Source organism: Prionailurus bengalensis, chromosome C1 (assembly GCF_016509475.1).
Source record: "Prionailurus bengalensis isolate Pbe53 chromosome C1, Fcat_Pben_1.1_paternal_pri, whole genome shotgun sequence".
NCBI classification, from domain to species: domain Eukaryota; kingdom Metazoa; phylum Chordata; class Mammalia; order Carnivora; family Felidae; genus Prionailurus; species Prionailurus bengalensis.
Window position 1 is genome coordinate 178,928,189 of NC_057345.1, and position 12,655 is coordinate 178,940,843.

Here is a 12,655-nt window from a genome sequence, read left to right on the forward strand (position 1 = left end):
TTTCAGGAGGAGCTGCAAATCAAGACTTTTAGGGAAAATGGAATCTCAATTTTGGCATAATTTTTAAAATGTATACCCCTCTATGTATATCTCACAAAGCACAGTGTAGACTTACACTGTTCCGAACAGATAATGCAGATCTGTAGACCTGAATGCTACTGGTGCGCTTTCTCTGTTGTAAAGCAGTATTTCCGGGGAGCCTGGGTGGCTCAGTCCATTGAGCATCCAACTCTCGATTTCGGCTCAGGTCATGACCCCAGGGTCATGAGATCAAGCCCTGCGTCTGGCTCCACACTGAGCTTAGAGCCTAAGAGTCTCTCTCTCTCTTTCTCTATCCATCTCTCCCCCCTTCTCTCTTTCAAATAAAATAAATAAATAAACAAAAAATAAAATAAAAATAAAGCTGCGTTTCCTAGCTCTAATCATGGTACACACTAGCTCCATGACCTCCCCCAAAAAAGAAGAGAAAGAAAAGGGGGAAACAGAGGAGAACCAAGGCAGACATTACTCTATATATCAAGACAGGATGAATGCAAATATTTTGGAAGCCATAAACCGCAACAACTACTTCCTTTTCTCTCCTCATTTCGTCAGTTTGATCTTCTTAAAAGGATGAGGCAACCCAATGCAGACTTAACTGGTTGGAACAATAGGCTCATGTTCAGTTTTATCACCCACATTTCATACTAGTATCCCTGTCTGGAAACTCTGAGGGTTTTTATTACTCATCTCTACGGAAAAAGCCTCTATAAGATCTTCACCAGCTTGGAAATCCTTGCTACAAGAAAAAAAAAATCCCCAAAGCAAATAACCACCTGTAACAAATAAATGATTTGTGAAAAAAATGTCATTGGAAGGGTGAATCATTCTTTCTTACATATATAGAAATTATCAAGGACTGTGCAGTCAAAAATGAAGAATTGCTGGGGCTCCGGGGTTGCTTAGTCAGTTAAGTGCCTGACCGGCTCAGGTCATGATGTCATGGCTCGTGGGTTTGAACCCTGCGTCGGGCTGAGTGCTGACAGCTTAGAGCCTGGAGCCTGCTTCGGATTCTTTGTCTCCCTCTCTCTGCCCCTCGCTGACTCACCCTGTCTTTCTCTGTCTCAAAAAAATAAACATTTGAAAAAATTTTGTAAAAAGTGAAGAATTGCTATCTTCTTTCTCTGAAGAATTGTTCGACTTCTCAAATCGTTGCTGATGAGGGGGCAATAAATGCATGTCTTACCTTTTCGGCTACTGCCTGGGTCGATCCTTCTGTGTGGACTACCAAGTTCCTGCTTAGTTTTATACTCTATTAGAGCAAAGGGGGAAAGTCTAACACAAAACTAACAACACAGTTTTTAATGGAAAAGTGCTATTTTAAGGACAGCCAGTCCTATCACATAAAGCTGTCTATATTGGTCAGGTTGTAAAGGTTTTCTTTTCCTTAGTTTGAAGGCTAGAACCTTAACTGAGCACCAGAGGGTACTCTTCTCACAGGGAAGCCAACTGGCAGGGAGATAAAAAATGAAGGCTTCTGAGTTTCCTTCACATGTAAAACAGATGAATGTTATTCTCTAGGCTTTTCTCATTCGGGATTGTGTAATGGCCTTGACCCTGAAATATCATGGTGTTTACAGAATTAATAAACTAGGCCCCACGAACTTGCTCTGTGGCTCTGGCGAGGGTATGGGACAGTACTTTACAGCAGGATGGATGTAGGGGGAAGGAGAGGGGAATGTGAACAATAATACTTAGGTCAAACGATTACAGAGATTTATTCTGGGTTTTGCTTAACTCGAATACCTGAATGGTGACATTGTTAGATTCATATCTAGGTGAGATCTGAGCCAGGAATTTGGTCAATTGAGATAAAACCTTTCTTTGCACTGTATTTATTTAGGGTTGTCAAGTTTACACAGAGTGGTAATGCCAAGGTATCAAGGATCTCTTGCCTTTCCATAACACTTTCCATAGCACTCCCCAAGATATATCATCAGAATAAAGGTGGTGTACTTGTTACACAAATGCACCTTCAAGACAAGTCCTCTCCCTGTCCCCTCCAGATAAGTGGCCACTTTTAAATCCTCTCTTTTTGGAAATTCTAGAGCCACTACTGCTTATTGGCTGGTTGGCTGCTTTTTTCAGAGAACGTTCTCTAATAACCCAATTCACTTTTTATATAAAGGCAAGGTCTCTGCATTCACTACCTTATTTGCTACAGGGAGTAGAAAAATTTGCAAGGAAATCACAAGAGAAGTATTAATATTTAACAAATGTTGTTATGATATAAATGATTAATAATCATTCATTACACAAAATAACATCCATTCTCAAATCCTGACATCCGTGGTAATGTACTGAAAAGCTATCCTTTCAAACTCCCTTTTCAGCCACATTCAATCTGCAGATTCTCTCAGGGTGGAAAAGCTGGTCATGTGTGGTCGTATCAGATGTAACATGAAACTTGACGTGATTGCACAGTGGTAACTTGGACCAGAAGCGCATTGTCCTCTTGCCCACACTCTAAAATACTGCCCCATTGTAAACAAGATGTCTGGCTTACTTGGGACATCCTTTCAAAATGTTTAAACTAAAATAAAAGCTGACATCATAGGGGAAGTCTGTATTCCCCGTGTATTTCTAACTTTGTATGCCATTCCCAGAGAAAGTCACTGGATGTTGCTTAATGATGATAACAATGGATCACATACAGTGGTTGGCAAAGGGGAAAAAAAAACAATTAGTCATCCAGTCAACTCATCTTCCCAGCAAAGGGCAGAATACTTAGATAGGGAACCTAACACTCTATTTAAGGCAAATGGCCAAGTATTAAGAACTACACTGACATCGTTGTCTCCTCTAGCAATACTGACCGAGCACCGAATCTGTGTTAGTTGGCTGCACCCATGCCCTACTTGATTCCTTAAATGGAAGGTTCCAATACAGTGCTGCTCTTTTCTTTGGAGATAGCCAATAGAGTAAATGTTGTCTGGTGGAAGGTAATTAACTCTTGTAAATGATGCCTGCGCAAAACTCAAGGTCAGGTTACTACAGAGAATACCTTGACAAGCCAAGGCCAACACAGAGGAAACGTCCTGGAGAGTCCTCCTCTCTGGAGAGTTTATCACCTTTGCTGTGAACTGTATTGTGTAAACTCTGGCTCAGAAAGGGCTATTGTTTCAGCCTTGCTTATTCACCTGATTGAGTTTATTCAAAAGCACAGCTGAAATGCGTGGTTTCTCACCCTGAGACTTTGGTTTTTATACTAATTGGAGAGTCTACCTTGTTCCTAGGTATATTTCGTTTTAAGCGCAACTGTATAGGTAATTCAGATTCTCAAAGTAGATTTTTTGTAATATTTGAGGGTGGGAGACTAGAACTATCCAGAATGGCTGCCAGATTCCGATTTCATTTTGGGCTTTGTTGTGAAGAACATAGAAGTCTCCATCCAGCAATGTTTTATTCCTCATTGTGACCCAGGCTCTTGGGCCCATGGTGGGACCCCAGTCAGGGTACTCAATCTCTCTGGCTCTCTCTTCGGGATGCTGACTGGTAAGGACCATGTAAGCCACTTTCAGTGGCCTCTTCTATCTATGGAAGATGTTACTGAATAAAGACAACATGTGTCCCTGGTTCTAGTTGTATCCATAGCCCTGGACCCCTGGACCTCCCAGTTAGCCTCGGACATCTAGTTCCTTTTTTTTTTTTTTGTTTTTTCCTTAAGCAACTTGGGAGTTGAATTTCTATCAGAAGCAGCCAGTTATTGCCTGATTGGTAATCAATATAGTACCACACTATGGACTAGAAATAAGGACAGAGAACCCAGAAAGAGAATGGCAAACAGACAGTAGATTGTTTTTAAAGAAGCTGTGTTCAAAGTTACAAGGAGTGTGACTTACTTCACAGTGAACTCGCTGAATTGGTTGACGTTTTGCAGGGTTACATCTGTTACTCTTTAACATTTCATGGAGGACTGAGGAAGTGCCAGCACACTGGGAAAAGAGCCAACATGAAATGGTTGTATAATAAAAGGGAAAAAGGTTGAGTTCTGAAAGTTAAAGACCGGTAAACTCAAGTTCTATAGCAAGGGGAAGAAATGCCACAGTGAATGATGTGAGAAGAACGAGGTATTGACTTTACATGAACTACATTTTCCCCCCACGCCAATCTAATATTTTAATCTATTGACAAACGAGAGGCAAATTATAGCTGGGTGTCAGAGCTGGAGCTGGTGGTGCAAATCCCACAGCCCAGCCAGAGAGGCCACGAGAAGACTGAGAATTCCAGGTCAGAGGAATGCAGATAGAGACCAGAACTGGGGACATATTTGTGCCAGGGGTCTAGAACCAAGATTAAGACAATCTAAGATGCCATGCCGTTTTCTGTCCCTTAAAAAATTGCATTTTCAAGCATGGGCCTATGAAGATTGTTCCTCTGAGAATAAAGAGCGGTCACCAGGTGACTGCTTTGCACGTTGTTAATTATTCATGTGTCACTCATTCACTCGCTCATTCACCAAACACTTATTAAATGCCTTGTTTTTGAAAGGTACCTTAATAGGTGTAAGAAAATAAAAATGATGAACAGTTGGTGAGGTTTCTCCCCAGTGACAGCAGCTGTATCAGGGAGCATTTGGATTATGATCTCATCAGTACTAACTATTCTATTTTAAAAATTACCAAACTAAGTCAATTACTTTTTCCTCTACTTTGAAAATTTGATACAAGATAAGACAAAAATTCAAAAAAAAATAATGTTTTAAACAGCTCTTTTCATCACAACTTGGCTCCTTTTTAACTTAAAAATTTTTTTTTAATTTATTCATTTTTGAGAGATAGAGTGCAAGTGGAGGAGGGGTGGAGAGAGAGGGAGACACAGAATCCCAAGCAGGCTCCAGGCTCCGAGCTGTCAGCACAGAGCCTGACGTGAGATCGAACCCATGAACCATGACATAACAACCTGAGCTGAAGTCGGACGCCTAACTGACTGAGCCATCCAGGTGCACCTCCTTTTTAACTTTTTTTAAACTGTAAGTTTAAAGTATGGTTCCACCCTTGTCTGTAGGTCCCAGATTTCTAATTTTTTTTTAACTTACTGCTTTATACAGTTTCAATATGTTGCTAACTAGTACCCTGTTCCTACCAACTAAAAGTGCTATCTTTTATCTGCAACTTTGTTTTTTTCACAGTCAGAAGCAAAACAAACATGAAACAAAACATATGGGGAAAAGATTATTTCAGACTTTTCACTGTTCACTTCTATTTTTACTTTTCTCATAAATCAGTAAACTGTTATTCTTCCAAGCATGTTTCTACATCACTCATTTTCTGGGGCTTTTCATTTCTCTATATGTTCTTTTGCATAATAACTCATTAAATAAATCTCATTTACAGATCTCTGACAAGCTTATATATCTTGAACTCTCATGTTTCATTATGAACTTGATGTAAAACATCCAGTTTGAATACATTTTAAGCTGTTACTAAATAATTTCCTTATACCTGAATACAGGTGTCTGTAAGATAAGTCAGCGGGTGGTTTATTTATTCATCTATTAATTCAGTAAATTACTGAGAACCAGCAGAAACAATGAGCTGCATTAAGTTAAAACCAGGTGGAAAGTCAACTTGGTCAAGACATGTCCCTGCCATCAAATTTGATCCCAATTGCTGGAAGAGACAAATGTTAACATTGAACAAAAATACCTCAAAACAGGTAATTTGTGACTTGTATCAGGTAATTTGAACAAACCAAGGAAGGCTGGGTGGAGATAAACCCTAAATGGTGGTTGGGATTTTTTTTTTTTTTAAGTGTCACACCCAGCATGGAGGCCAATGTGGAGCTTGAACTCACAACCCTGAGATCAAGACCTGAACTGAGATCAAGAGTCAGACGCTTAACCAACTGAGCCACCCAGGTGCCCTGAGATTTTTGAGAAGGGCTTGGAAAAGACATCATAAGTGAAGAGAAAGGTGTCAGTATAAGGTGAATAGACAAGAAAACACTGTGTTCGGGCAAGGTAAAGCAAGGCACATCAGCAGAAGCTAAAGCTCCATATTAGCAAGTAGAAGATAAAGCCAGCGAGCAGTGAGCATTATGATGTTTTAAATGTCAAGCTCATGAATTTGGAGGATTTCTATGGCCCAGTTGTCCTCCCCTAACTTTGTTCTCAGCCACTCCAACCCATCCTCAAAACTTTTGCCAAAGTGAGTCTCCTAAAAGATAAAGTTAACATATGGCCCCTCTGTTGAAGACTTTTCAGTGGGTTTCTTAAGCCCTCTCAAGAATGGGTATCTATGAGACTGTTCACAGCTGAGCAACAAAATGAAGTCTCCCTCTGGCTGAACTTGGCCCGTTAGGGTCCCCTGTGACCCTGTCTGGGATTGTAGGTAGCTGGGTAAATGAGACCACTCTTTAGCCCAAGCAATCGTCTCAGACAAAGATGGACAAGGGCCCTACAACCCATCATGTCATGGCAAACGGGCCAAGAGAGCTCTCCAGGAGCTGAGCTCCTGGGACACTTATGCCACAGAACTGGATATCGTTAGCCTCACTGAACCCAAACGGACCTTTGCATAACTATGTCAAATTCACATTGTCAATGCATTTAATTTCAGTGAAACATCCATTCTATTGAATTTATGTTGTTTATTTGAATTTTACAGATTATATTTTCATTTTAATTTGACTTTAAAAATTTGTGTTGTACGTGTTGGAAAGTAAGGGTGGGTGTATGTCTTAACGAATTTTTGTCTAGTTTTATATGTGCACACTTAAGTAACATTATGATAAAAATAATTTAAGTAAACAGTGAATTTTACATAATCATTTTACTTTAAAGGAGTTGTGTATATTATCCAAATAGGGAACATAGCAGTATCTCATTTGGTCTTAAAATAATCCCTGCAAGATAGTTATCACTATCTGCATATTATAGATGAGGAGACAGAGAGTGAGAGGGTCCAAGTAACTTAGGCAAAGTCAAACAGCAGTTGAGGGGCAAAGTGATGATTTTAACCCATCTCTGTTTGATGTCATTTCCTCGGCGCACACAGATTCAAAAGTCACCTTCAGGGACATGAGAGTAAAATTTGGGAATGAGGGTTTCTAAGACATAGAAGCAGAAAAGTACAAGAACTTAGACTCGTCCACAAAACCGATTTCCAGGCTGGATCGCTTCAAGAGAAAACTATGGATTATAGTCTCATTAAGCAAGGAATTCTGTTGGATGACTTCATTTCTTCTCTTACCCACTGAATTCTGATTGCTTAACAGATTTCAACTCCCCAAACATTTCAGTTTTGAGAGCTAAGTTGAAACAGTGAAGAATTCTTTGACATTTGGAAGGAAATGCCTTTTATAGCGATAGGTACCTATTTCCCCAAACACCAAAAGCAGACTTCAAACACCATCCCCGTGGCTGCTCTTTTCTGTCCATGTCTCTTTCAAAAACAAGTAACAGCAGCCACCAAAACCCAACAAAATTGGCTCTAGCCTGCTTGGAGTTGAAGCCAGATCTGTTCTTGGTTTCCCAAGCCAAAGTGGGAGATGTAGTTAGTTGAGTTCTAAGCCCTTCACAGTGCTAAAGAACAATGGAGTGAGAGTTTCAAAATTAAAACCATGCGTTCAGTAGTACACAGCTCCAACTGGTGCTTGATTACTAACTAGATGTTCTATTTCTGACATGATTTGAGCAAACACAGGAAACCTCATAGGCGTGGATGGAGAGATGTTTTCCCTTTCAGGACAAAAAAGAGCAACATCGGATGGAGTTATGATCATCTTGATTCTTTTTTAAAATTAAAAAAAAATTATTTATTTTTGAGAGAGAGAGAGGCAAAGAGAGAGGGAAACAGAATCCGAAGCAGGCTTCAGGCTCTGAGCTGTCAGCACAGAGCCAGACATGGGGCTCGAACCCACAAACCGGGAGATCATGACCTGAGCTGAAGTCAGATGCTCAACCAACTGAGCCACCCAGGTGCCCCTGATCATTGTGATTCTGGACACCATCAAAAGCCAATGGCTTTGAAGGGGTTCTCATTTTTATGGCCTCAGAGCGAGCCCTTTTCTTTCCCAGGAGTCCTCTCCAGAGGGAGAGGTTGTATAGAGTTTTCCTGAAGGTAATGAATGTCAGCACATTGCCAGCTAGGCCACGTGTTCGTTTCTTATCAAATGAAACTGACCTTTCTGACCCAGCATGTTCTCCTTGTTCATCACTGTGATTAATTTCAAGTTCATGGTGAGGCAGGTTTCTAGATGAATTGCGTGGTTCACTCCAGATGGTAAATATGTACCTCTGGCATCTCCTCACCCTTCTGGAGAGGTCATGTGCTAGCATACAAGAACGAAGGCTTTTAAAATAGTTGGCTTACACTCAGATCTGCACCCTACAAAACACTCTGCCCAGACTAGCCTCTGTCCTTTCAGCTGGCAGAGATCTTCCCCTTCCTACTCATTTTCCATTAAATGCCAAGCGACTCAAGGGAGTTATGAGCAAAATGAAAATGTTTAGCACATAATTCAAGATTTTAAGGTTTTTTTTTTCAGCCAGTGGAAGAACTAGGACTCATGAGAGTTCTCGAATTGACATTCACTAGGCCCCAAAATCATGCTTATCCGCTAGAAATTTCCAAGTTAATTTTCCTGATGCATGCTACTGCATTTCCTCTAGCGAGCGAAAATCTTGTTCCGTTGGTCATCACTGTCAACAGGGACAAAATATGCAAAATAGATTTTACATATTTATACAAAATTTGCTGGTCAGAAATTGCTCTATGTATATTCATTTCTGCATCAGGAGGATAGTTTCAACATTGATTGTACTCAGAATTTCCCCCCGCAAGCTTTGTTGGAGGCTATAAGTGGTTCAGGTCATGGAGAATAAGTTAATTCACACTTCTGTCTTCTCCCTTTTCAAAATTAAGTTTTCATATCTAGGCATTTTCTTAGGATTCCAAATAAAAAGGAAGGAGATTGTTCTTATGTGCATCTGGGCAGTCCAAATACCTACACGGACGAGTGGCTGCTTCACCCCATCTGTCGTCTTTGCAGCCCACAACCATCACCTCCAGAAGCCTCTGCTGAGGTTTCCATGGAGCTTTGGGAAAAACCTGATTGGAGCCTTTAGAGGATCTGTGGATATAAATGTGGCCGAAGACAAGACACTGACAATCTGGGAGCAGAGTGTGGGGATGCAGAGACCTACCCAGGGCTGGCCCACCTGCCCGGGACACCCCGGTTCTGTAGCTGTTGCTCACCCATTACACGCCACTCCTCAAATTCACTGACAACACACCCACTGAGTGCCTCCGAGATCAGTGGGAAAGAGTCCTTGTCTTCAAAGAGCTCACGGTCTAATGGGGAAGGTAGGAGCTTTGTAATAAGCTAACCATGTTTGAAGGAGGTGAAAAGGCACCAGGGAGGTGATTTTTGAGCTAGGTTTTGAAGGCCGAGTGTGAGATTGCTACAAACAAAAGAAGGAACCACATGTACAAAGACGAGGGGCTGATCTGCTCCAAAGGGGTATGAGATCTTCGGGGGCGGGGTGGTCCTCGTAGAGGTGGCAAGGCAGGTTGGCCAGATCAGGAAGGCCTGTGGTTTCATACAGAGAGGAAGAGGTGGGGTGAATAGCCATAGTGTTGAGAATAGACCCAGGCGGGTGGGTTTTAGAGGGAGAGAGGCCAGGTTGAGGGTTTTGCCGTAGTCTCAGCAAGTGTTCATGAGGGCTGGGAATAAGGCAGTGGCAACAGGATGAGAAGGGAAAAAGCCACTTCAGAGATTGTTTTTGAGGCAGAGATTGGATGTCGATGAGTGAGAAATCCACAGAGGTTTCTAGTTTGGGGGAGTAAGCTGATGGCAGCCATTCTGAAAGGGGCTTCTCTCTCACTCACACACGCTCTCTCTGCCTGTTTGTCTCTCCCAGTCCTCTCTCTTTCTCCACCTCTGTTCCATCTCTTTGTCTACTCCTGTTGTTCCCTGTGATATTCCATCTCTGTCTTTGTCTTTCGTTCTCTTGTGGTGCCGGCTTCTCTCTGCATATCAGCTCTGCTCTCCTCTGTAACGACCAACTTCTTTACTATCCACATGTGCTCTGCTCCTTGGTAACTTCAGATGACAAGTCCCTTTGACATTGCATAACCCTGTTCAGTCCAATTAAATTCTGTCACTTTCCATTGCACTGCTCATTATAAAGTTCATTCCATTTTTCTTCGTTCAAATTTGCAATAGAATCTAATTAGACCAGTTCTTCTTTCTATGCTAGCCCAGAGAGTCTTTTGTCCTGGATGCTTCTCAGAACCACCTAAAGGGCTTAAAAAAAGTACCAGTGCATGGATCCACCCTTGGCCCACTGAATCAGAATCTTTAGAGATATAATGCATAGCATGTGCATTTGCTTTAAAGTTCCACTGGTGATGCTGATGTACAAATAGGACTGAATCCACTGCCGTACGTGACAAGTCATGAATCATAATTCATAGCACAGACCTTGGGTCAGGGGCTCTTAACGATTCCAGTTTCAACTGGAGGGGTCAGTGGAGTGGCCTGGAGGGTCACACCATGCAAACATGGCCATCCAGGGGTTGTGAGTAGGGAGAGCCTCTTAGAATAGCCTGTGGTCATACAGACCCCATGAAATGTGTTTGCTAAATTGTGAGGGGTAAAATGTGAAAGCATGCATTTGCAGTGACTTCCCATGAGTTCTGTGGTAGGAGGCAGAGGAGGGGCCCCTAGTCTCGATGGGAGGAGTATGGGATAAGGAGGTGACTCCTAAGTTGAAGCTTGGGGGAACACTAGCAATTTGTCTGCTGAAGAAGATGAGAAATGGGACCACAGGCAGATGAGAATAGTGTATTCAAAGCAAAGAGATTTTTGTGCAGGGTGGCATTATAAATTCGTACTTCGAGCGTCTGTGGCCACCCTTCCTAGACACATGGTAAAAAGCTCACAAAACTCTTTAATTTCTTTGTCCTGGAAGTCTGTTACATTCCTGGCAGAACTTGTAGAGATAGTCAATCCAGAATGGGGTGCACTATAAGGGGGCCGTGAGAAACTAGACTGGAGAGGTACGCAAGGGCTCCATTGTGAAGCTTCATGGTCAGTTTAGTAGAACACTAGCTACCATTTATCAAGCAACTACATGCCAGGCACTTTATGTACATTACTTCCTTTCATCCTCCCAGAACTCAGAACGTCAGGATTTTTACACTCATGTTATACACCTGGAAACAGAGGCTCAAGTAGCTTAAATCTACTTGTCACAGTCACAAAGCTAGAAAACAGCAGAGCTGGAATCTGACCAAGTTCTCAGCCTTAAAGTGTAAAAAAGAGAGGGGAGGAATGCTGTATTTAGAAATTAAAGAAAAAAAATGTTTATATGTATAAGATATTGCATAATGGGGTCATTTCAGCCCTCAAATGGTTTAAAATATTCATAAACATATCTGTATGGGTAAATGTGATAAATACTCTGAATCTCATATTTTTGGTCTTTTCAAACACTCTAGCAATATAGAGAATATTTTCATTAAGCAAAACTTGGTGTGTACACCCAGAATGCAAAGTAAGTAAATAAAAGGTAAGTTGTGCAGGGTACTTGGAAGAGGGAGATCAATGAGGAGCCAGCGTCCTTCCATCTCCCCTGTCAACTACTTTCCCTAAATTCACAAACTCCATGGCTCTAGCCTATAGCCCACAACAATTTCTAGAATCTTGAACATTTTTCTACATACCATTCAAGCCTGTGGATCCAGGAAGCAATCAAATATCGTGTGCGGGTGACAGAGTGTACCTTTGCCAAGGTGGAATGGTGTGGCTGTGTGGGAAGGCTCTGGCCACCTGGTAGACCCACTCCTGTGTTGTCACGGGTGCTCCTATGACCTAGAGGAGGGCAGAACCAATCATGGACCTGGTTTATTGCCCACTACTAGGACAGCCATCTTTTCTCAGAGCCACAGAAACAAACAGTGAGCTTAAATCCTGTTTTGGATGAGAACTCACCAAGACTGTCCTTGGTGAAGTCCCCAGTTAGCCACAGCACATGATAAAGTCACCCAGGGCAATGTCCCATTGCTGGTCCTCTTTGCTTGTTTTAGGATTCTTCTCAAGGAGGAAGCATGCTAAAGTAATTCACACATGTTTAAATGTAAATTATTTTATGTGGCCAGCACAAGCCACCCTTAAATCCTTGTTCCTTTTGGAAAGTAAAGAAGTTTTAAGTACAGCACCCTATGGTGACTGGTGTCCTGAGGAGTCTCTGAGGGAGTGGAATTTTAGCACCCAAACTGAGAGAGTCCTAGGAAAACAAGACAAATTGGCCACCTTCTAAACCCACCATACCATAAAACTTTAAGTGTCAACTGACCACACTTAGGGCCAGATACTGCTTTGGAGTTCACAGAGAACAAATTACATTTATGTATATTAAATGTGCTCTTTAACAACCAAGTCAAAACATTTGTCTTGCAAACTCAACAAATACATTCATTGTCTCAATGAAAAGAAATAACTATAATCCAATTAAATATGCTTGAATATTCACTTATTATTGGTGATTGTTAATTTCATGTGTCCACTTGTCTAGGTCACAGAATCCATATATTTGGTCAAACATTGTTCTAGATGTTTTCACGAAGGTATTTTGGATGAGATTAACATTTAAATTAATAGGCTTTGA

General features: G+C 41.5%; 1 protein-coding gene across 6 annotated transcripts in view; it reads right to left on the bottom strand.

The window, feature by feature from the left end:
* The window catches only part of STAT4 (signal transducer and activator of transcription 4), a 114,927-nt gene extending 103,109 nt beyond the window's left edge, over nucleotides 1-11,818 (bottom strand). For 3 of the 6 annotated variants that reach the window (XM_043577340.1, XM_043577341.1, XM_043577333.1), the window contains exons 1-3: nucleotides 11,712-11,807; nucleotides 8,166-8,313; nucleotides 3,882-3,974 (exon numbers count right to left, since the gene is read on the bottom strand). The gene's annotated coding sequence lies outside the window, so the exon portion shown is untranslated. Of the gene's footprint in view, nucleotides 1-3,881; nucleotides 3,975-8,165; nucleotides 8,314-11,711 lie in introns of all 6 variants that reach the window. The other 3 variants (XM_043577339.1, XM_043577334.1, XM_043577337.1) reach the window with 3 other exon arrangements.
* Between the last annotated feature and the right edge of the window lie 837 nt (nucleotides 11,819-12,655).